This window comes from Mauremys reevesii, linkage group 3 (genome assembly GCF_016161935.1).
Source record: "Mauremys reevesii isolate NIE-2019 linkage group 3, ASM1616193v1, whole genome shotgun sequence".
Taxonomy (NCBI): domain Eukaryota; kingdom Metazoa; phylum Chordata; order Testudines; family Geoemydidae; genus Mauremys; species Mauremys reevesii.
The window spans coordinates 867135-890407 of NC_052625.1; the positions used below are offsets into that span (position 1 = coordinate 867135).

Sequence of the window (23273 nt, forward strand, 5' to 3'; positions counted from 1 at the left end):
AATACATGAAAGGATGTGGGTAGCTTTGCCAAGTGTTAGGTACATGGCTGCCACTGCAAGTTACATTAGGTAGATTTACTGGTGACCGTCATTCGTCTGGTTCTCTAACAGGAGCTATAGGGCAGATGGCCACATGGCTGCACTGAGCCAAAGGATATGATTATATATAGAGCATGTCCGCTCTTTGGAGCAGGGAGCACGTGTTTGTACAGCACCTAGCGCAGTGGAGTCTGGGCCGTGATGGGGACTCTTCGGCACTACCACAGTAAACATAAAACACACTGAATAGCCAACACAGTACGTGCCAGGTGTTATTGCTTTCCGACTTCAAACTAATTATAACCATTTCATAGGGAAACCACAGTTTTAAATTATCATAACTGTAAAGAGACTTTCTAAATGCGAATTTTAACATATCTATTTTTAAGTTCTTATATTTTTTCCACTTTTTAAAGAATAAGGAAAGTCTCACAGATTCTGAGGATCATTCCATGTGTTTGAGTCTTGTCTTTTGAGGGTCTGGGCCTGCAGCCCTGGCATGTGTAAGTTCCCGCTGGGGCGAATAAAGCCTACTACTCATTTAAGTAAGGGGTTGCCATGTCAGGCGTAGCCTCAGCTGCTGGTTCCCAGCTCCTGTTTCAAACAAGGGACCAGTGAGAACAAATTAAGTGAAAGTTTTAAACCATCAGCACTTTAACATTTGTTATGGTTTTATTGACTCTGTATCCGTTTGCCCTGGAAAGCAGAACTGGAAACAGCCATCAGCTGAGAGTCAGAAGCTGTTTATTAATTTAAGATGCTGCGTGCTTGTAGACATTAAAGTATCATTTTCCAAAAGGTTCCTAAGGTCTGGACTATAGAAAAGAAGAAGAAAATGTAGCTAGGGAAGCCTTGTTAAATCCTTTTGGTTGTTCTCTTTTCAAAGAGCTTAAAGGACAAAATCTTTTATTAAAGGTTCTAAAACATGCCACTTATGACTAAACCCGCTACCTCTCTTGGAGCCTTTCCCATCCTGTTGGTTTAATGAGTTTAAAAGCGATTTTCAGGCATGCATTATTTACTGAAAAAATTAACATTTCATGTCACTACATTAGACAGGATGGGCCGGCCTAACCAGGATACAGATGGGCATGGCTGAAAACTATACACAAGTTTCAAGAATTCATATATTATTCATTTTAAAGGTTAGAAAATGAGCAGTATCCAGCATTGGGACTTTACTGTTAGTGAGTGGTTGTGTATAAAACTAAGGGCTAGAACTGGTCAAAATGTTTCCAATGGAAAGGTTGATGTCAAAATCGAAATATTCCTTGGGAATGTGCCAATTTTGATAAAATTTTGTTTAAAAAAAAACAGAACGAAGCCCTTTGATAAGGCTGATTAAAACCTTATCAGAGCAGAACATTTTGATTTTTCATTTCAATCATATATTTTTATTTTTGTATTTTATATTAGTATTTTGTAAAATGATCCAAAATACAATTTAAAAATATCTAATACAGTAATATACAAATAAAACAATATCAAAATCAAAACAAAACCAAAAGACTAGTCCTGATTTCCTAGCAGTCAGATTACCTATAACTTTCCTTTCTATGGGCTTGGCTACACTTACAAATTTGCAGCGCTGCAGCAGGGTGTGAGAAAACACCCTCTCCAGCGCTGCAAATTGCGGCGCTGCAAAGCACCAGTGTGGTCAAAGCCCCAGCGCTGGGAGCGCGGCTCCCAGCGCTGTCCGTTATTCCCCACAGGGAGGTGGAGTACGGACAGCGCTGGGAGAGCTCTCTCCTAGCGCTGGCGCTTTGACTACACTTAGCGCTTCAAAGCGCTGCCGCGGCAGCGCTACCGCGGCAGCGTTTTGAAGTGCTAAGTGTAGCCACAGCCTAAGTGTCTGTACCGTCACCCTACAGTCTCAAAGGAGGAGAGGACTGACCCAAGAGAACTCAAACCCCTTTGACGGTATGGAGCACAGTCTGATGGACAGTTCACTTGTCTCATGGGTTACGTCTCACTCAGAGACAGGGAAAAGTTCACGTCATTCTTTTTCAGGCCCTTCCTATTTACAGAGGGATCATGATGGCCCCGGCTAAGGGAAGGGAGAAGCAACGCGTATTCTAGTCTGAGATTTGTTGACAGTGGACCTGCTTCATGAGCCTGAGAGGTTTCACACCAGATTAAACTCAAATGATTGTTTATTGGGTTTGAAGATGAATGTTAAAGTCATTTACTGTGATATGTACTAAAGCCCCAGGGTATAATAGCTGGCGTGCTCCTCGATACATGACAATATGCTTTTGAGTGAGGTGGATAACTAAGCTACAGTATTTATTACCCTCAGTGGCAGGATCACCAAAATACGTTAATTAAATGAGCTGCCAGCTAAAATGTGTCTTCAAAACCTGCCTCATTATCCACTAAGGGATTTTTCAAATTCTTCCTCTTTCCAAATGACCTATCGGAAATGAATCTGCCAAAAATTCCTCTGTGCAGGGATCAATATATTTGTAATGGAAACGACCTTGATATCCCTGCAGGATAATACCAATCGCATGCACACATTCACACACTTCCTTGCAGTGAAAAAACACTTTTCAGTAGTCTGTGCAGCACACAACTAATGTATTTAATTCAAAGTACCTGCGGGGCATGGCTGCAGGTGCTCTGACATAATTCAAAGCATACCAAATTAGGCCCCAGTCCTGCTGACAGCTATGTGTCTGCTTCTCTTCATGTGTGAGTAGCCCCAGTGAAGTCAGTGCAAGAACGATTCAAGGTCAGGGAAACATGCTTTACAATGAGAGACTAAAACAGCTCAGCGTATTTAGATTCGTGAAGAGAAGGTTAAAACAAGAGGCAGCTTGATCACGGTCTATAATTACCGACACAGGAAGAAAATTGCTGATAGTAGAGGGCTATTTATCTAGCATGCAAAGGCAGAACAGGATCCAGTACTTTCGTCATCCCTTGGCATGTTCATCGGCCTTCCCCACTGCAGCAGCATGGATCAAAGACATGTACGCTCTGACCACCTTCTGCATGCAGTGATATACCTCCACCCCCATCCTCGCCCTCACCTCCACCTCTCTCAGGCCAACACTCCCAACCCCCAGCTCTCTCAGGGGGTACCTGTCCCACGTGCTCATTGCCTTCCCTGCCGCCTTACCCATATTTGACAGGTAGATTAGCAAGGGAACTCCCCCACAAGTGGCCAGTGAGCAGGGCACTCCCAGGTGAGAGGAAGCCAGGAGCTGAGCAGAAGGTGGGACCTGCCTGCCTCTGGAGCTAGGGTGATGGAGTAGGCCGCAGAGCATCCATGGTCTTGTGCCCAAAATGTCCTGCGCCAGCAGCCGAACACTAGCACTTGGTAACACTGCCTGTGGCAGGGTTGTAGGAGGCGGATGAATGTGGCTGTTTAAAATGCTGAGCTGAGTCATTTCCAGTGAACAAGGTGGTTGTTCCATTACTGGTGTGAACGCAGAGTTTTTTTAAGTTAGGTTGCTCTGTCCATCCCATTTTCACTGCATTGTCTGGCAAAGGGGATTTCTTCAAAGCAGACAAGACACAAATCACTGTGGCAGATCAATCAGGCAGCATCATCTGTAATGGCTGGGAACAACAGGGCAGACAGAGAATAACACAGTATGTTTTCTTCACCGAAGAACAAGCAACGGGGATAGATAAACATGCAAGATCTATATGCACAGCTGTCTCTGTCGCTCTGGTTAGAGACCCATGGGTGTCTCATGGAAAATGTTGAAAGACTCTTCACTTATATTGCGTATTGACTGCAAGTTGCTAGCCCCTCCTTTTGTTACGAGTGATATTTGCATGAAAATAGCTTCTTTATTCTGGAGAGTACATCTGCTCCTGTTGCTTATAGGCCTCTGTGATGCCGACATCTCACATGGCGGAGGGCGACTTGTGGCTCAGGGTAAGCAGCAGGAGCAGGGGAACTCAAACAAGCATTAAGGCTTCATGTTTCCAGCCTGAACTGGCTGCAGAGTGGAATTTGGAGGAGACCAATGTCTCTGGGGGAGATTAGGCCAGTAGCATTCCCTGCGGTACTGGGTGTGCTGGGGGTGGGGGGCTTTGTCCCGCAACCTCCCCTTGGACCCATGCCCCTCTGGGATGGCGAAGGCAGCAGGGAATTGCTGGGATCACTGTTGATGGAGATTGTCCATGCTTCCCTTAGATAGGAGCAGGCATCAGCTCCACGCAAGGAAGCAGCACTTGTGGCTGGCGGCTTGGCTAACTGTCATCCAGAATCCATCCTCGGTTCCTGGCTCAGCCTGTACAGAGAGCTCTCACGGCACAGTACCCAGAGGCCCAGGCTGGCCTTGGCCCGCCAGGCTGGCTCCAGAGTTGGGCATGGCACAGACCCTTTAAGGAGTACGACTGCCAAGCCATTTAGTCCCCATTTTGTATTTATGCATGGGATGTTCCCCTCCTAAGAGTGGTACTTTGTACTTGTCTTTACTCAATTACATCTTGTTGACATCCGACTAATTCTCCAACCTTCTAATCCTGCCCTCCAAAGTGCTTGCAACCCCTCCCAGCTTGGTGTCATCGCAAAATTTTATAAGCATATTCTCCACTCAATCATCCACGTAATTAATGAAAATATTAATTAGTACCAGACCCATGACTGACCCCTGCGGAGCCTCACCAGATATGACGGGCTCCTCTGCACAGCACTTTCAAAAGACAAGCCTGGAAGCTTAAATTTATTACTCTGCTAGATGCTAAAAATCATGGACTGAACAGAGACACTGGATGTATGGCTTATTACAACAATCTGTAACCCACTAACCCCCCTTTTTGTCTATAACTGCAGAGGTGTTAATGGGCCACTCCACCTTGAAGCGTCCCTTAGAACATGTGCTAACTACTCATGCTAAACAATCCATTCCACCTTGCATTTTGCTGTGACGCTGGGAGGTCCTTCCCCAGAAGCAGGGGCAGCTCTATGTGTTTTGCTGCCCCAAGCATGGCAGTCAGGCAGCCTTCAGCGGTCCACTGGTCACGCCGATTTGGCAGCACACCTGCGGGAGGTCCGCTGGTCATGCGGATTCGGCAGCATTTCTGCGGAGGATCTGCTGGTCCTGCACCTTCGGCGTACCCGCCGCTGAATTGCTGCTGAAGCCATGAGACTGGCGGACCTCCCGCAGGTGTGCCACCAAAGGCCACCTGACTGCCGCCCTCACAGTGACCAGCCTGCCGTCCCCCGTGGCTTGCCGCCCAGGCATACGCTTGCTGCGCTGGTGCCTGGGGCCGCCCCTGCCCAGAAGAGCTCTGCATAAGCGCAAAAGGTGGTTTCTCTCACCAACAGAAGTTGGTCCAATGAGGGATATCACCTCCCGCGCCTTGTCTCTCTGGAATGAGTGACGTGACACCAGGAGAGCCGGGATATTTTGGCAGTGGGCGGATTCTGAAAAGAGGCTTATGCTCTGCTTTGAGGCCAGTCATGGAACTTGAATGCAGCGAGTGGGTGATAGGAAAGGTATGGAGGGTGAGGCGAGGCCAAGCAAGGAGCACCACGAACACCCCTGTTCTGGATGGGAATTGCTTCACTAGCTTTCTCCTCATGATTTAGAGCTGATGCGGCTGGGGTTGCACAGGTGATAATTCTGATGCCAAGACTCCTGGGGGAAGAGGAATTATTCCGATAGTAAAGTCAGATGATGTGTTGCAGCATCAGCATTCGTTGCTTTTAGCCACATGTGAGCTATAGCAGCTTGGCCAGAGGACCATAAAGCAGAATTTGCTTGCTACAAAACTGTTTTAGCAATATACAAATGCACTAGGTCTTGGAGGCTTGTCCATCACTGCTGCACAATTCAGCTCAAGCCCCCTTCATGATGCGGGTAAGGAAGCTGTGTCTGAAGACGTGGGACATGTTAGTTCTTTTCCAAAATAATTCTGCTGGAGGAACTGTTTTCCCCATGTACAACAGAGGAAGATGGTGCCACAGATCTCACTATGCACATAGAACGCACTCAGCACAGGGGGATGGTGCAGATGACCTCGTGAGGTCCCTTCCAGCCCTGCATTCCTGTGATTTTATGTTTGTTGGTATTGGTAAAGTTCACTCAGGAAATGAAAAAGAAAACAAGAGCCCCACACAAAGAACTTTGAAAAAATCAAGTGCATTTATTGAGCAGAAAATAGACCGATACATTCAGACTTTATATGCAGAGCATTTGCATGCTATTCTGAATGAGTCACAAGGTATCAGACAGACTGAGTATCAGTCAGATGGCTCAGCTGCTCAGTAAGCAAGGTGGAATATGCTTCTGATTATATTGGTAACACATGGCAGTCGTTGAATCTCCACAGTCAGAAAATATTCTCATCCTTTTATAAAATGATGAAAAACCTCTCCTGGACCCAAGCTGCCCAAATAACTGGGTTTCTTGGGAGTCCAAGGATAACTATAATGGTAATTGATCACAGCGCCCTGGGAGCCCCAAGGATTTTAAGCTACCTGGAGGCCTTTCTTAGTATTTGATGTCATCATGGCTAGAGCTATGCAAGAGGTTGCAAGAGGGCATCTGGGACAAATTTTGGCAAACAGTCTCCAGATGGGAAAGTAGATGATGGAACACCCAAAACAGAGGGGAAAACATGGAAACACTGATTAAGGCACCTTTAAAAGTAGGGCCCAACCCACTGCCCTGCCACAGCAGGATTGTAGTGGGCCTGGCGACAATCTTTGCTGCATGCTCTAGGGAGATGACAGAAGCAGGACCAGCCACATCACTCTTATGCCGCCAGGACAGCCAGGTGGTGGGTCTGTCTGTGGAGCCCTCGCCCAGCTGAATCCTGGAACCTGGTGACAATGTTTCCACGGCCAAAGGCCTCCAGGCTCCCGCAAAGACCCTGCCCACAGCTGGACTGGTGCTTTGGCACAGCTGCTGTTGCCGTGGCGAGGGTCCCTGGGCACCCTGAATGCTCTCAGCTGACATATGGATGTGGTTTGGTGTCCCCTGGCCTCAGGCCGGAAAGAAGCCCTGGTGTTTCGGAGTCAGGTGTCCACGTACATTGCCAGGACCTCATTTCTCGCATTGCGCTGTACTTTATCCTGTATTTTTGCAACATGCCTGTTCCCATGGAGCATGCACAGGCCAGTGGCTTCCTGCTTGTCCCATGGGCCAGAGAGATGATATTCCCCTGCCCCCAAAACAAATAGGTGGGTGTTATTCTGCCACCATCTACGGCACCCCCATGGCTGAGTGGCAGCATTGAAGGGCCTCAGGGTGTTACAGCATCCTTCTGAGTGGCCCCAGGCCAGCGCCAAGGGCCAGCCCTGTCTTGCTGCTAGAAATCTTGCATGGCCATGAGCCGAAGGAAATGGGCACAGTTGTCTCGTCTGGCGTAGGTGGGCAACGCTGCTACCCTGTGATTGCTGAACAGCAGCGTGGAGATGCAGCACAACCCCAGCGTGCGAAGGTGAGTGACAAACGGCAGGAAAGAGAAACCTCGGCCTGCCCAGCTCCTCTGGCCAGCATCACCTCTGCCTCACCTGGACTGAGCATCAGCCCACGTGCCCGCATGCACGCCCCAGCACACCGCAGACGCAGCCAGGCGTCCTTCCTCACCGCTGGCTGGGGCATGGGTGACGGGGATGCAGAGCTGAGTGACATCAGCTCCCTGGCGGCCCGTGCCTCCAAGCTTCCTAGGTACCCAGTGTCCAGAAGGGGAGACAGGCCGGGTCCCGCAGAACCCCACAAGCCAGCGCCCGAGGGAGGAGGCACAACCTGCCCGCCACCCTCCCCACCCCGCAGGGAAAGAGCAGCACCAGCGCAGACCAGCCTGTCCCTGGGGGGTGGGGAGGGTGGCGGGCAGGGTCTTCCACCTCCAAAATGAGTGCCCTGGACACCAGCAGGCAGAGTCTCTGCCCCAGTGACTCCTGAAGCTGTTCTGATGTGGAGAAATACTCCGCAGGCAGGCCAGAGGGAGTCCCACATCAGACTGGCCCCTAGACCTCAGACAGAGGCAGGTATTGAACGTGGGTTTCCTACATCCCAGACAAGTGCCCGAACCACTGGGCTGGAAGTTATAATGTGGCCCCTCCCTCTCCCACCTCCTCCTCTGGCTGTTTTCTATGGAGCGAGGCAGACACCGAAGCCGCCTGGCCCCAGGAGACAGCTCCCCGTCTCTTGGATCATAGGCAGAGATGAGAAACTGGAGCTTTGTCAGAGCATACATTTGTGCTGAACCCTCTCCAGAAGACTGCCTGACGCGTTCACAGGGTGCCCACACCAGCCTCTGCAGTTCTGTATCCCGGTCTCTCAGCACCTGCCAGGAGCCCATCCACGCCCTCCCCTGGGCCCATGTGCTGGGGAGGCAGGCTGAGGTATTGCCCCTCGTTCCCACAGGGGCATGAGGACAAGGGCTCTGTTTTCCATCGGGCTCCCTGCGTGGAGTTTCAGGCACCCCTGGGATCTGAGGCTGCAGATGGGGATATAGACTTTGCCCATCCATCTTCCTGGGAGCAGCTTTCTCTGCAGCTAGCAAAGCTGGGTTCGCAGTGCACCCTGGAGGCTGCACATGAGTGATAAGAGTAAATATTTTAACAATTCACGTTATTAAACTGACTCTGGGAGCCTTAAAGAGAATGGCGACCACGGTGTCCGTCAGAATGTTTTAGGAGCAAAGAGACCCATTTCCCCAGTGGCAATTGCCCTGAACTAGACCAGTGATATTATTAAAGTTTGCCCAGAGAATATTTTAGCAGCTCATTAAACATAGCTGTATATTGTGTGCAGCATTAAAGCAATTCACTTAGTAATTAACCAAATGTGTGATAAGCCTTTTCGACTAACGTTGCTTCTAGTGTGTCTGCCATTAATCATACATCTCAATCTCACATTGTTATGCAATCAACATAGAGATGGAGGGATTTCCCCAACCCCTGTTAGCCCACGGGGTAAATCTACTAGCCATGATGAAAAGTAGCCGGTGGAGGAGCTGACCTCTATAACTACAGCACCCGCAAGCAGCTGTAACGTGTGCAGCTGGCCGGATGCTGTGCTGGATCCCCCTCTCCCCTCTTCTCCTCTCCCTCAAACACAAATCATGGGTCTTTCCGGCTTGTTCCTTCACTCCCCCACTGCCCACTTAAAACCTCCCCACTTTCCTTCGCAGCGCTGTGTTCCGTTCCCCTCTCCTCCCACGTCCCCCTCACTCTCTCTGCCCCCTTGCTAAGTCTTAGTGCATCCTCCCTCTTGTGTACTCACCAATGCTGGGCACCTGCCAATTGCCCCGTGCACCCCTTAGCTCTCACAGCCAGGCCCACGTTCAGCCTGGCACAGCTCTCTCTGGGATTCTCCTGCTCCCTCCTGCTCCTCCTTCCCTCCTGTGGTGGTATCCCAGCTACTCTGCTCCCAGGTTGTTCCCTCCCCTTGCTACTGAACCCGTCCCAGACCCCCATGGGGTGGGACAGGCGTCCCCGGCTCTTCCACGGCAGCCCCATCACAGCCAGAGCTGCTGCTGGCGGAGACGAGCGGACGTGATGCAAGCGCGACCCTAGTGACTGCGGCATGGGCCTAGCTAAACCCAGAGCCTGAGGGATCTGGCCCAGCTCCAGCCTCATCTGACTGCACTGCAGACTAACAGCTCTTCTCCCGCTATCCCTGTCCCTCTTTTACTTGTCCTGTCTTGTGTTTTTACCTCCTTGACCATGTTCTTTCAGTGCTTTTCCCCTTTGCCTCCCTCATTCCCCTTCTTCCTTTCCCTGCCTGTCTTAGCTGCTGTGGGGAGGTAGGAGAGGGAGACGTGGTTACACACCAGGAATCTTTGAGCAGAGACCAGACAGATGCCTTGCACAGGGAGATTTTTCAGGAGCACAGACAGCAGGTCAGGAGCAGAGCTGTCCAATGGTCCTGTTTCTAATTTCTCAGATAATCCTACTCATCTCCAATTGCTGGCATGGGCTTCAGGTTCTAAGCCATCCGTCCTAGCTAGAATGGATTTATTGAACCTTCATTAATGCACAGAGCTTTCCCGCCAAGCTCCAGGTCACATCAGTAACTCTGACATCTGAGGCTTGGAGGTCATTCTCTTCAGGCTTCATTTTCTTGACCATATCACTGATGAAGTTTTTGCCTTGAATCAAACCTGCCCCATTCTCAGACTGCAGCATCTCTGAGTGCAGAAGAGGAAAACTAGAGTCGGTACCACAGGAGATGATCAATATCCAGACCCAGCATGTGGCTGGAAGATGCTCCCTTTAGACATCTTGCCTTGTAATAGCCCAGTGATGAAGACCTTTCTAGGGTTTGTGGTTCCACACAGATGACTTTTAAAGGCATTCCTCTGTTTCTTCCCCTCATGGTGTCACTCACAGGTTAGAAAATTAAGGTGCCTTAAAAGCGGCAATTGCCCGTGCACTGCCTATAGCTTCTATATTCATAACCAGTAGAAAAAAAATTCACACTTGGCTGAACTAAGTTAAGTTCTTCAAATGTAGCCTATGCATAAGATTTCAATCCATTTTAACTATATTGAAACTGTCGTAATCCATTACAGAGACCTGACACAGATGCTAATTTCTTAAAGGACCCATTTTTAAATTAATTTTGACTCAGAGGCTAATCAATGGATTTACTTGTAAACTCTTTGAAAGTTCATGCTGTCCTCAGAGAGTCAGTGCTATACATTTGGGAGGGACCCGCTTTTATTGTTTGTACATTACGGAGAGATGAATCCTTGCACCTAGCTATGGAGCCTCCATAATAAATAGAAGTTCTTGCTTATTAATGTCATTTTTTTTGTTCATAAATTATCCTCCATTGGTTTAATTCATTCTAAACAGCTGTGTGATCCAGGGGTTACCATTTCAAAAATGGAATATTCTATTGTACCATAATAACCACCTTTCCCGCAGTATTGCTAGTATGCCTCATACTTACAATGGAAAATCCCCAAGGCACAGTGCTGAACGTACCATGTGGGTCGCAATACCCGTTTGTGATGGCGCCCATTGTGTATTGTTCAATGTTAATAGTCAGGGAAGTGTAGCTGATTGACAAGATTCTGCACTCTGGTTATTAGGGCTGGGCAGAGAACTTTTTTTTCCACCCCATGAAAATTTTCAAGATTTTGAAAAATGTTCCCAACCAGAATCAGGACAAAAAAATTGAAAACCTCAAAAATGTTCATGACCCAACAAACTGGAAAAACAAATTAGATTGGGCCACATTTTGTTTTTATAATTTCACAACATTTTGTTTCAATTTTGACCTTTGTTTCTTTCTTTCTTTTTTTTAAACTTAATTTATATTAACAAAAAGTTAAAATTCAAAACAAAAAGTCACTTTTCAGTTAGGCAATGTCTTGTTTTGACAGTCTGAAACCTATATTCCAACTTTTTTCCAGCTGGAAAATTTGTGAAAGTCAACCTCCCCACCCCCCACCCACCCCTCCACACCCCCAGTTTTGGAAAACATCAACATTTTTCAGCAAAAAGACATTTTGACAAAGAATTCCCAGCCAGCTCTGTGGGCTGCACTACTGTGAATACAGGGTGGCCCCACTGGATTTAATGCAGTTTCCGGACCCCCTTTCACTCTTTCCCAGCACCTTTGTACAATTATTTACACCATGGTAAGGTGTGTGGAAACAGTCCCAGAGCAGAATGGTAGCATTGTACACTCACTCTACATTGATGCAAATGTCTGCACAAAGTGTAGCGCAAGAGTGACTCAAAGCCCCGCAGAACTATGGATTGACACCACTGTATCAGAGGTCAGAAGCTCAGCTGGTATGTCACAGTTTTGTCACGCTTAAGTTCCCATAGTAAATGTCGTTTGGCAATTATTGTTTTAGCCCGGCTGGCATGTGTTTTTCCTGTAATGAAGACATTCTACAAAGTTCAGGATTTAGTAAATAGCAGAGCAAGACTCGGAGCTTTTAATGACAAAAGTCTTAAGTGTTTAATGCCATTTCATAGCTAGCCATTAGCTTTCTTCTGTTTGATTCATGGAAAGGCATTTTGCATGGTAATAAGTGGTAATACTGTATCTGCTAAGAAGCACTTAGATGGGGATGAGTCATTACTTATATGGGTTAATGTTCTGTTGGGTATTAAGCTTTGAAAATAGCTCCCTAGTAACTTTCCAGCCATTGACAGCACCATATTACCAGTGAACTGTTGTAGAGGCATCTTTTAAATACTGAGTCAAGATCCAACATCCAAACATGAAGATTCTAGGAATTGTCATTCTAAGAATCGTCATTAGCAGCCCTCATTTACTAAACAGTTGATGAAATGTCACTATATTTGATTGTGAGTGGGCAAACTGGATTGTATGAATATTAATAGCTATCATTTATTTCAGCTCATCCAAAGGTTTGATTTTTCTCTCTTGTTAAATGTAGGAAATGTAATGTGTAACTATGGAAACCTTCAAACCACTGACTGCAAGTTCCTGGGGGAGAGAAAGGGATGGAATTATACTGGCCTGCAGATTCATCACAGCTCACAAATGCTAGGACAACTTTCCAGGGAAGACTGTTTTACTGGTGACTTTTGTTTATTTTTAAATTAACATAAAATGGCTGCACATGTCTGAACCCTGCTTCAGTTCAAAGCTTAGGTTGGTGACTACAAATGAATCATGAGCGGTCAAATCCTGCCTCCGCTCCTGCATAAGAACCTCCATTGGAGCACACCACATCCTCTTTTATGGAGGTACTTTACTTTACTCTGTGCACCTGGTATATAGTCAGTTTCCCTATCTTCTTCTTATGAATGATTTGTATTATGCTAATGCCTAGAGGTCCTACCTGAGCTCAAGGCCCCTTTGTGCTAGGTGCTGTATGTATAGACAGCCCCTGCCCTATAGAGCTTAGGCCCAAATCCACAAAGGGACTTGGGATGCTGAGCATTGTGCCACCTGACTTTTAGGCACCTAGCAAATCCCAGGAACAACACTGGGATCCACAAAGCCTGAGCTGAGCACCTGGGCTCCCTATACGATGAATGGCCTGAGACTGCAATTCACAAAGGTGGGGAGCCACTGGGGCTGCTGATGAGAGGAGTGTGATGGAGACAGGGGGTTCCCTGCAAGCTGGCCTCAGGTGCCTATCTGCTGGCGATCCACAACCCGGGGGAAGATAGGTGCTCCCCCAGCCAGGGCACGGGCAGGGCCCAATCTGCTAGGTGGACTCAGAGGCTGCCTAGCTCCATATAAAACAGCCAGGAGAGGGGGGAAAGGAAGCCCAATGGTGATGGTAGTCACCTGGGAGATCCCCAGTACCAGTCCCCCCTCTGCCTGAGGGGGAGAAGGGATTTGAACAGGGATCTGCCACCTCTCAGGTGTGTGCCCCAGCCTCTGAGCTGCACAGTAACTCCTGCTCTCTGGCCCAATTCATGTTCCATCAGTCAATTCAAATGAAAGAAGTTCAGCAGGAGAGACTGAGGCAGCCCCACACCAGCCTGTTCCCATAGACAGGGAGAGGGGGCTTTGAACGAGGGTCTCCCCTAGCCCAGGGGATACCATAACCCCTGGGCTATAAGGGAGCGTGCCTGCCACTCCCTTTGGCTGTTTTGTGTCGAGCTAGATGGCCTCGGCCAGGCCAACTGCATCAGGGCCACCCAGCGCCTGTCATCCCCTGGTTCCTGGATTGCTCTGGGCCTGAGGCAGACGATAGGACTCTGGGTTCCTAGAGGGAGGCAGCCGTGTGCATGCTCAGAGGGAGAAACGCAGACAGTGAGGGGACTTTTCCTGCAAACCCTTAGGTGCCGAGTGAGGTTAGGTGCCCACAGGGTGAGGTGGCAGCCGAACGGGAGTTTTGTGGATTGCAGCGGTGCCTACAAATGGGACATAGGCACCTAAAGTTAAGTCCCATTGTGGAGCCAGGCTAATGAGACAGCCAGAAAACGGGGGTGGGGAGGAGTGAACAGAAGTGCTGTCACAGGGTGGCTGGCCCTTTAAAGGAAGCAGGCCCAGTGAGCTGGGCCAGGACAGGTGCTCCCAGTTTGGCCAATTAAGAGGGCAGGGCTGGGGCAGCACTTGGCTACACCGGATCAGGGAGCCTGAGCAAGGAGGAGGCCCCTGGGGAAGGTAGAAGGTAACTGAAGGATTTGTGGGGTGATCTCCCTAAGCTGGAGGGCAGGAGAGGGTTGAGTTGAAGGCAGCAGAGAGGTGCCTGCTGGCTTCCAAGCCAGAGAGGGCTACATGCAGGAGTGACTTACTGCTGAACTCTCCACACTGGGGCAGTGCTTCTGTATCCTGGGAAATTTCCCAAAGTCTGGAAACTTTTGAGTAAAATGTTTGAATGAAAATGCCCAATTTCCCAAGTTGAAACATTTTACTCAATTTTCCCAGCCCCAGCTCTGTGGCTGCTGTGGTGGGGGAGAGACACCCCCCTCCTCCCCAGCCCCAGCTCTGTGGCTGCTGTGGTGGGGGAGAGACCCTTCCCAGTCCAGCTTGGTGGCTGCTGCAGTGGGGGAGAGTGGGCACATCCATCCATTAGAAAGATAAGACTACGGATATTAAAATGAGTTGTGTGCTTTTATTTGTAGAACAAAAAAAATTAATTACTATAATTTTTTTTATACATAGCTTTTATCCAAAGCACTTTACAATATTTAGCTAACGGTACAAACAACATTTGGAAAGATCATTAAGTGGTCTGCCGAGACCCTCAGCAATTTTCAAGTGGTCCATGGGAAAAAAGTTTGAGAAGCGCTGTGCTGTGGTGACAGACTGAAAGCTAAAGGTTATTTGCACTGGGTGTGATAGATGGACAATATGTTTTGAGGCTTTTGCTGTGGACTCTTTGCACGAGGTTTTGTTACAAACTAGCCCCAAGCTAGGGTTTTACTGTGTCAATGGGGCTTGGCATGGAGTCCTTAGGAGCCTGAGAGGGAAGTGGGGTGATAACCCTGGTGTTAGGGTACCCAGCTGCAAGGGGTGCTTGGGAGGAATTGTTGACAAGCACAGAGATGGGTGATGTGCCCATGGTCACCCAAGCAGGTGAGTTGCAGAAGCTGAACCCAGGTCTTCTGACTCCCAGCTCAGTGCGCTATCAATGGGATCATGCTGTGTCTCTGCTGACAGTACATCAGACAGGAAATGCAATTGGCTGACATGGTCACCTTGCTCTCTCACACGTCCTCTCCTCGGTAGGGTGCTCTTTCCAGACCTGCAAGAGGGTGCTTCTGAGACTGCAGCATAAGCTGGAACTGAGCAAGCCACCAGAAGGCTGTGGGACATTTTCATGATGGAAAACGCAGCAGGTACTACAGTGCTCAGTGTGGTGATTACCTGGACAGAGAGATTGAAAATAGGGCCAAGTGACTTTGGTTTCTATAGTTTGGCTCCCTTTCTTTGAATCAGAAAAAACAGCTAAAAGAGCAGCGGAGTCCCAGAGTTTTATTAATTGTTAAATACAATCCTCAATGGCTACACAAAGTAGGGTGGGCGTATGCTGCTTCCTCCTTAGATAGTCTTCTTCCAGTGGCATTGAACTGCCTCTTTTAGGATGTCTGGCTGATATTTGCTTTTGGTGGTGTCTGGGTTTCCATGGAGATCATATTTTGCTTTCTCATGCGAAGCTCTTGCTGGGTGACAGTGGGAAGCCTGGGTAGGGTATCTGCAGAACCACTTTGCATCCTTTTTCCTTCTGTAATGGGGTTAAGTCTGGCTTGGATCCCTGCAGGGAGGGAGGGAGGTAATACAGCTCTGCTAATGCACACCAGAAAGAGAAAGAGCTAGTGTGATTCCAGGCTGCTTCTGGAGCTGAGAGAAATTCTCTTTCCGGTCTATGCTGCTTCTCGAGAGGCCGGGGAACTGCTTGGAATTGTTGGTTTTAGTTCCTTCACTCTGAAGAGTTTGTGTTTTCACTGTACCCTGAGTAACAGGAGATCCCGCCTCTGCTATGCTGAAGAGCTGGAGCTAGTCTGGACTATCTGAGGGAGGGAGGGATCTCTGTAGCTTAGACGCTTACACCCAGATCCTCTTCCTAGAAGGCAGGCTCGTACCCAGGCTGTTCTCAGGACTTCCTCCAGGCCTGGAATCCTTCTCTCCTCCCTGAGCTGCAGCTCCTGACTCCCCATCTGGAAGCTGATGGGGACACCCCCTTTTCCCCCCTCCCCCCATGGCTGCATAGTGCGAGAGCTAAAGAACAGACGGCGCAGAAAGCAACTCTGCAAGAAACTGCTCCAGGCTTAGAACCCTGCTATAGGCTGGGGGAATGTGACACCTGGAAAGCTGCAGCTCCCTTGTTCTGTAAGCTGCTCAGAGTAGCCTCAAAGCCCATCCCAACTCTGGCAGCCCTGGACCAGGAACTCAAGTAGCTCCTCTAGATCTGAAAAAGGACCTCCGCTGAGTTCCTTCCCAAGACAGGGGCACTGCAGGGGGAAAGTGCAGGGGCAGTGGCACCAAGAGTCCTGCACTGTCAAATGGCTTTCCTTCGCGTGGTAAGTCCAGGGGCGGCTCTAGGATTTCCGCCGCCCCAAGCAGGGCGGCACGCCGCGGGGGGCGCTCTGCCAGTCGCCGGTCCCACGGCTCCGGTAGACCTCCTGCAGACATGCCTGTGGAGGGTCCGCTGGCCCCGCGGCTCCGGTGAACCTCCCGCAGGCACGCCTGTGGATGCTCCACCGGAGCCGCGGGACCAGCAGCCCCTCCGCAGGCACATCTGTGGGAGGTCTACCGGAGCCCGGTCCCAGCAGACCTTCCACAGGCACGTCTGCGGGAGGTCTACCGGAGCCGCGGTCCCAGCGGCCCCTCCGCAGGCACGTCTGTGGGAGGTCTACTGGAGCCGCGGTCCCAGCGGACCTTCCACAGGCATGCCTGCAGGGGGTCCGCTGGAGCTGCCTGCCGCCCTCCCGCTGGGACGCCGCCCCAAGCGCGCGCTTGGCGCGCTGGGGTCTGGAGCTGGCCCTGGGTAAGTCCTAGGGATCAGCATTACTGGAGGGCCTAGAGCCACCCTCACAACCCCGAAAGCTGAAACAGAGACCTCCTCCTCTTCTGCCACAGTGCTGAGTGCCTCAGCATGGAGAGAGACTCCCAGCGCCCTGTCCTCTTACCACTGTGCTCGAGGGAAGGGCAGAGAGGAACCAAGGATTCTGCAAAGACTGGGCCCGGCTGAGACCCAGCAAGTGCACTGATATTAACGCACAAGATATTACACCTTCCCCCCAAACACCTGCAGAGAAACAGAATTTACAGACAAGGCTTCTTCCTCTTCTGGGGGAAGCACAGGAAAGCAAATACAGACTCTTCCAGGGTGTTGGATACAAATCTCAAGTTCCCCCGTGTTTATGGCATGCAGTGCTGATTGCACGGCAGTCAGAATGGCACAACGCTAACTTCTCCATCTACCCAAATGCTTCCCCAGCTGTAAAAACCCAAACCCTGAAACCAACCTAAAACCAAAACAACCCCACCCAACAAGAGGTTATACACCAAACACACAAGTGCCAGAGCCTCCATGAAGTCCATTAGGGACTTTCCTATTGCGTTTGAGTTTATATGGAAGGCACTGAGATGCTCTCATGGCAGGCAGCAGTATAAATCCCAAGACAGAATGTTGTCATGTGCATGCTGGATGTCAATGTTTTTAAAAATTGTGACCTGCAAAAGCTGTTTACTAATCCCTTCTTAGCATTCCCTAAAGTGTCGGTATCAGCTGTAGATAGAAAACCTGCCTGAGCTGAACTCACTTTGTTGTCTGGGTGGGTGCAGGGGGGCCTTTTGGTTGGGGTGGATCCAGGGCCACAAAGTAGGAGGTTAGTCAGCTCTGACCACATTGGCATCTACAATGAAAGAAGAAGAGAGTGATATTGAGTGACACTTACACAGCACCGTCTCTTCCTGCCCCCCACCCCCAAATAAATAAATAAAAAGCTCTCTGGCACTGAGACCCGAGGGAAGTAAGATGTAATATTATACAATTGGGAGTCGGCACAGGCACGTGTCTGGCTTGGGGGACAACTTTTGTAGGCCCAGGGCTTTTACTGATTTACAGGGCTTGCCATCTAAACAGACAGGGATCCATTCACCCACCAGAGAAGTGCATCCACCTCTGGGTGGAAAGGTGGCAGCTATTTAGGAGGAGACAGCAACCTTACACAACCATTCCAAACAGAATGAGAAGAAAATCATATTCAACAGAATATGGGGGGATACTGTGTAGGTCAGTAGAACATAATCAGCCCTCTGGAATTTTGCCAGAATATAAGAAATAAAACCCCTATATATATATATATATATATATATATATATATATATATATATATATATATATATTTTGTATTATTTTTTTGGCTAAAAACCTTGAAATTCTAAATAGCTGCAAAGAATTACACAGGTTTCATGTCTCAGCATCACAAGCAATACAGTACTCGCGAATGCCATTACTTTAACAGTGGCTATAATCAAGGTCCTGATAACCTGTGGCCATTAAAATGCCATTAGTTTTCACAGGAAATCCACTGTTAGCTATAATATCTTGATAACCGTCCAGTTCAGTGGCCATACTCTGCCATTGATTATCCCCCCTCCCCCTCCGCAACAGAACTCCCCACTAAAATCCATGTGGCATTTCTGGTTAAAAATTGATGGTGCCACATAGGTTGCCAACGCTCCAGGACTGCCCTGGTTTCCAGAAATTAAAAAATAATCTTTAATTAAAAATTGTCATGTGATGAAACCTCCAGGAATACGTCTAACCAAAATTGGCAACCCCCGTGCCACATGGTCCCAGGTAATTACATTATATCTACTTAAAATGTCCCTGTCACTTTGATAAAATAGATTTTAGTAAGGTATTGAAGAACAATTTATCAGCAGTGCTGCTGGGGCAGAGGTAGCTGAGTTTCAGTCATTGGAAGGTCATCAGCTCACATTCACAGATGGAACCTTCTTCCAAACCTGCAACAATGCTCTAAATGGAATGCTCAGCATAGGTAAGCATGGAATCTGCTTCTGCCTCCTTCCCTTCTCTTTGCCTTGATGTTGAGAGCAAAGCTTAGATGTTCCAAGACCCTAAATTTCTTTTCTAGATGGTAATCCAAATGTTTATCTATTGAGCCTTCTATAAGCCTTTATGGCAATGAAAGAGATTCAAGAAAAACTAATGTGGAAACAAAAACCAAAAAACCTTTAATTTAAAGCATTCCTGCTCCATCCAGCAACTTTCCCTAGGAAGAAAGAAATAGAACCTTCTCTCATCCCCATCTAAAGTCCTAAGGGCCTGACCCAAAACCTGTTGGCGTCAATGGGAGTGGATGTTAGCCCAAGCCCTAGTTTAGAGATACCGTGTTTCTTCTTGCACATCTTAAATTGCTATTAAGGAAAAACCAAGGCAGCATAATGCATCTAGTTTGCAATACAATTATGACAGAAAAGTGTTCTTCAGGAAATAGCTTTAAAACAACATACAGATTTACAGACAATATACAATACAAATGAGCATTAATGTTAGCAGCTGTCAAAAAATTACCGTATTGCCAGAACAAAGAGCAGAGAGAGAAACATTTGAGTTAAGAGATACAAAAAACTAATCCAAATTACACTGAATATTTTGTGTGCTGGCATTACAAATTCCACTCTTCATCCTTTAATAGAAAAGACAGTCTGTCTTTGAATGTTTTTCTAGGCTCCATTATCACACTCTGTTGTCTTACTCCCTGGGGTAATACAATTCACACATCAATCATTAATACTGTTTTAAATTTGTATAGCAATTCAGTTTTCACTCTTAAAAAAAAATAGATCAAACTAAACTGCAAAAGTTATATGCCCAGACAACATCCCTACTGTAACTGATTTAGTTTTTCATACTGTCAGGTCATCAACTGTAATTGAATTCCATCTATCAGGCTACTGAAAATAAATAGCTGATAACATAATTGTGCTAACACTGTTTCAATATTCACCAGACAAAAGGCTGGAGAGAGTGTCAGTGCCAAACATCCCCAGCATCTCTCCTCGTGCCTTACTGGTGTCTCTGCATATCAGAGAGCTCTGACTGCAAATCTGCCTTCTCCTTTCACCGCCCACCTTTTGATGTTTTGGAGGTGGCTCTCTCATCCAGTCAATGTCCTGCAGTTGGCTGGTCGGACAAACAACAGAAAGTCCATCAGCCCAGCGAGAGTCTGACATTCCTGAAGCTGAGAGACATGAATGGAGGTGGACAGGTATATTGGCGGGGGGGGAACTACTATAATTGGGTGGTCATGGATGAGAGACTGCAGGCGTATTGAGCCTCTCTGACTGCCCCATAATAATCCCCATATCAGAGATTCTGTTCTTATAATGGGGATTGAATGCTTCTCAGGGTCCCCACACACACCCTGCCCTGACAGCATCAGAGTGTTCAGCAGGCTTCCCCAGGGATAGAAGCTATACTCCTATTCTTTGCCATTTATATGGACGTGAAATGGAATGAATTATACTGCTCCCCATCTCCCAGGTGTGGTTCTGTGGGATTAGCCAGATGAACCTAACCTTTCCCCTAGGCTAAAGCATGGCTTCATACATGTTAGCCGATGTCCTGAAGGAGCTTTTCAAGCATGCGAAGCTAACTCGACTGAGCGACTGCAATTGAAAACCATTCTGCCCTTCCATGCAGGGCCCTCGAGTCATGTTAAACCAGTCCAGCAGTGGGTGGGTGTGCCTGCCTGCTGTGAATTTTTTGAGAGTTTAAGAATCCACAGATGTGCTGCTACACTTTGCCTTGTCTCAGGCAAGGACCCAAACATGTGGATGGCAATGTGTTCCAGTGGTGATCCCACAAGATACTGATGCACTGGGATTCTCTTTGTCCCAGGGAACCCTTTTTTACCATGCAAATATTTCATCTCCACACGCATGGAGAAAGGACTAGCCTTTCACTACGTAGCTGTCCTCCCTCCATGTCTAAGCTGTAGCCTTTTGGTAGGACGAGCTGTGGGGAGTTTGCCTGGTTGTTGCCTGTGCTGTACTTGTTCTGTTGATAAGGAAAGTGCTGACGCACTACACAAGCAGAAATATTCATTTTGCTAATAAATCTCATACAAGAGACAGAGTCTGCTCCTTTTAAGTTGCATCTTGGAGTTGAATGTACAGAGGACCGTTCAAGGAAGTGGATTTCTGGGCTGAACAATGCTCTTCCTCCATTTTTTCACATACGATCTATAGTGTGACAACAAGAGACCAGCTAGCAAAGCAATATACAGTAATTCTCCTTGACAAAGGACAAAATATAGTCACCTCCACTTTCCTGACAGCAGTTGTAGCAATATAACAAGGTGCAGAATAGTTGAACAGCCATTGTGCAAGCAGCAAGATTTTGTTATGTAACTACTTAGTAACAGGCAATTTATTTTTCTCCTGTAACTAAATTATGTATAACAAGTGGATTTCCCAGTTGGATATCTTGTGCACTATTAATCAGAGAGGGAAATTAATTTTATATATCCAAATGAATAAAGGAAGTACAGAGGTAACAATATTTGATACAAATTTGCTCATCAGAAATTATTTTATATTCACCTGCATTGTAAGTATTTAAGGACTGAAGTATTGTCATCTAGATACTATAAGAATGGGCACATTAAAAGTACCTAGGATGGATAGAAATCCTGTTTATATTAATAAAATGTCTTCCGTTTTCTGCCAGCCTATATGATGTCACTGCTCTGCAAGACATTTTTCTTATACTTTTTCAATATTTTCCCCAACATATAAAGCAATCATCATGCTACTCACTGAATAGAGCATTGATAAATAATGGAATGAGTGGTTGTTTGGCACATTCCAGATAATCTTCAAGGCATCAGCTTCTATTCACTAAAACAAATTATTTATTACTATTTAACACATCTCTCATGTAATTAATAAGTACAGTAGCTCTGTATAAGAAAATGCCTTTTATTAATGGGATCTTGACTGATAAATCCATTGATTATCAGTTAGGAAAAGCAGTATGGAAAGTGTCTGATCTGAATAATTTCAGCTCAATTTTCCTAGTAGAAAAATGTATCTGAAAAAGCAGGAACTAATTCCTCTTTTAAAAATGTCTTTGATGTATAAAATACACATACCAGTAGCTGTCCTAACAAAAGTCACAATGATATCCCAATGGACTCAGGGACAGTTCAAATGAGTGCAGGATTTACAATCGCTGTGAGTAAAATGGTGCTCCACTGAAGTCAATGAGAATAGTATCACTGACTTCAGTAGGAACAGGGCAGGACATAGTGGGCATTAGTGATCACATGAAATGTTAGGTACACAGAATAATCTCTTTAATTTGATAAAACCCAAGAAAAACTGATGCAACTGACTATTGCTGAACTCACGCTGCATTTCTCATGCTGGGCTTCTTTTCTGGATTTTTTGGTGGGTTTTTTTGGTTTTCTTTGTCTGATTTCTCTCCTGGATGTCTAGATTTCCTTGTGTGATTTCTAGATTACTGAATTTCTGAATTTTTATATTTATGTGGGTATGTCTAGATTTTTTAGCACCGGGTTTTTGTTAGTTTTCTCTTCTGCATTTCATAATATCTTCTCTGAAGGTGCAAACCTCAAACTGGTCAATTCAGCCTGTAGTTTAAGAAGCTCCTAGATTCCTTTGCTCACCCTAAGGTCCGCATTTGTGATTAATACTTTCTACTATCTCCACTTGGGTAGGAGATTCTGTACAGTTATGCACAGTCCTTTGTCACCTCCTGTCTGAACCACAGCAATGCCATACACCTGGGCATGCAGCCACCAGGAAGGTCCCTTGAGGAAGGAATGCAGCCTCACAGGACTTCAGCAACAAGGGCCACTGCGCATGCTTCAAACCGTCCTCCATGCTCTGTGCTCCCTTCCCATAGAATACTGAGCCACATTCAAGGTTTTGGACCCAGATCCTCAAAGTAATTGAGGTTCCTCACGTGGGCTGATTTCGATGGACTATAGGATGACCAGACAGCACGTGTGAAAATAGGAGCCTATATAGAAAAAGACCCAAAAATCGGGATTGTCCCTGTAAAATCAGACGTCTGGTCACCCTACTGGAGTACCAGCCCTCGGGCCGCGGGAGACCCCGCTCCTGACTGTCACGGGCCCCATGGCCTGAGCCCAGCGTGGCTAGACGAGCAGGTGACGGGGGGCGCCCGGGCCCATGGAATGTTCTAGCACCAGGCGGGCGGGGAAGCAGGTGGAGGGGGTGGGCCAGGCCCTGGCAGGATCCCTAGGCCCAGGGCACCACACAACCCATCCCCCTCCCTCCACAGAGCGCAGCCCCGCCCCACGAGCCCCGCACCCAATGAGAGCGGGGGGGCGGGACTAA

General features: G+C 47.6%; 2 long non-coding RNA genes across 4 annotated transcripts in view; both read left to right on the forward strand.

The window, feature by feature from the left end:
- The window catches only part of LOC120400972, a 62822-nt gene extending 47457 nt beyond the window's left edge, over nt 1-15365 (forward strand). Inside the window, exons 1-3 of one of the 3 annotated variants that reach the window (XR_005596203.1) lie at nt 12235-12289; nt 12382-12694; nt 15138-15365. This is a non-coding gene — a long non-coding RNA (uncharacterized LOC120400972). Of the gene's footprint in view, nt 1-12234; nt 12290-12381; nt 12695-13978; nt 14077-15137 lie in introns of those variants that run through there. The other 2 variants (XR_005596201.1, XR_005596202.1) reach the window with 2 other exon arrangements.
- A 3432-nt stretch (nt 15366-18797) lies between these two features.
- Nucleotides 18798-22805, forward strand: LOC120400973. The gene is made up of 3 exons (XR_005596204.1): nt 18798-18919; nt 19895-20152; nt 22628-22805. It is a non-coding gene; the product is annotated as an uncharacterized LOC120400973 (long non-coding RNA).
- Nucleotides 22806-23273: the final 468 nt, after the last annotated feature.